Source organism: Telopea speciosissima, chromosome 10, assembly GCF_018873765.1.
Source record: "Telopea speciosissima isolate NSW1024214 ecotype Mountain lineage chromosome 10, Tspe_v1, whole genome shotgun sequence".
Taxonomy (NCBI): Eukaryota; Viridiplantae; Streptophyta; class Magnoliopsida; order Proteales; family Proteaceae; genus Telopea; species Telopea speciosissima.
Window position 1 is genome coordinate 47,505,368 of NC_057925.1, and position 1,538 is coordinate 47,506,905.

The 1,538-nt window shown below is 40.8% G+C and overlaps 1 long non-coding RNA gene across 1 annotated transcript; it reads right to left on the bottom strand.

Moving 5' to 3' along the window:
• Nucleotides 1-446: 446 nt before the first annotated feature.
• On the bottom strand, nt 447-941 carry LOC122642285. Its single transcript, XR_006330026.1, has 2 exons — nt 807-941; nt 447-691 (listed from the first exon to the last, which is right to left on the bottom strand). It is a non-coding gene; the product is annotated as an uncharacterized LOC122642285 (long non-coding RNA).
• Nucleotides 942-1,538: the final 597 nt, after the last annotated feature.

The following is a 1,538-nucleotide window of genomic DNA, read 5'->3' on the forward strand; positions in this document are numbered from 1 at the left end:
CTTTTCCTCCAATGTCACTACTAAACTCGATGCCTTATCGTCCTCATCATCAAGACTGGGTCCCTTGTAGTTACTAGCCCTCATCAATACTCCCTCTTCCCCCTCCTCTTCTTTAGGAACAGAATTTGATCCTTCATCCTCTGCTCGAGAACATGTTAAGCTCAGGCTAAGAGAAGGTACTCTACCATAATCATCAACATATGACCAATCGAAGAAATCTGCTACCGTCATGGCAATCAAATCATTAGGCTTTTGCTGGTTAGGTTCCGTGTTTTCGAACAAGTTCTCCTCCAATTTAACAAGAGAATAGTATCTCAATGGATTATAATTCCGAAAAGGCGAGATATATAACTCAAATTCACATATATATAAATTTTCAATAGCATCTTTTCCTTGCAATGGAATCCCAAACCAGTCAAAGCCTTTGAAACAGTGAATGATGATTATATGTCGATGAGTAGTAATCTCAACGTCCTCAATTCTCAACGTATGAAGACACCTGGCTGTTTTATCTTTTTTGCGGATAGAAGCAGAAATATCAAAATTGAAGGTTAGTACCAGATCATCCATGAAGTCGGAGGGAAATTCCAGAACAATGCACAGAATCAACCCCTTATAATCGATCCCATAATTAGTAGTTAGCAGTCAAGGAATAGGTATTTCCCTGTGACCTGTAGGGTAAAAGTGCTCCCTGCAAATCAGAGGAAAGGAAAGCAAAGGATCCATTGATCATCAAAGTTTTAAACTAATTGGCAGTTTCTAATAGTTCCGATAACAGTAGAAGAAAAACAAGACAATGAAAAGACCTGTCCATGTATCTTCCTTGGAGAATGTGTCAGATTATGGCATCCTCGCGCATTCAATTCTTTCAAGGATTCTGTTCCCTCAAGTCCTCGAATCTCCTCCAGCTTTTCACAACCCGTAAGCTTTAGTGCTGTCAAATTTTTTGGATTTTTATCTGCTGTTGTGCTAACATGCTCCATTTTGCTGTTGTACATACTTAGATGCTTGACATCTGTCTTGTTTTAATCCGACGGTCAAAATTAAGGACTCCTTTCCCAAACTTAACTATGGTTGTCAAACCCAACCCTCCTCTCTCTCCAGCGGCGGCAACCTCTCTTCTCCTTCGACAATGGCATTGATCTGAACAAGACACCACAGTAAAAGCCTAGAAGGAAGAAGCATAGGCCCAAAGTCGTTGTAGAAGGCAAACTCAAAAGGACTCCAAAGGCAGCAGCTCCAAAGCCGGCAAGTGACGATCAAAATCCAACAGGAAAGAGGAAGTATATGAGGAAGAAAAACCTCAAAACCTCAGAAACTCTACCAGCAGAAGCTGTAGGGGAGGCAATAGAACAATCATCGAGTTTGACCGTGAAATCATGCTTGCGGGTGCTGAATTTTGACTTGGAAGACCAAGGAAGAGATGAACACCCCTGCAAATCACTCAATAATCAGGAAGGGTTTCTGCTCAACAGTGTTGAAAGTTCTTCTTTAAGGTGGATATTTAATATGAATTCAGAATCTTAGGTCTAGGACCT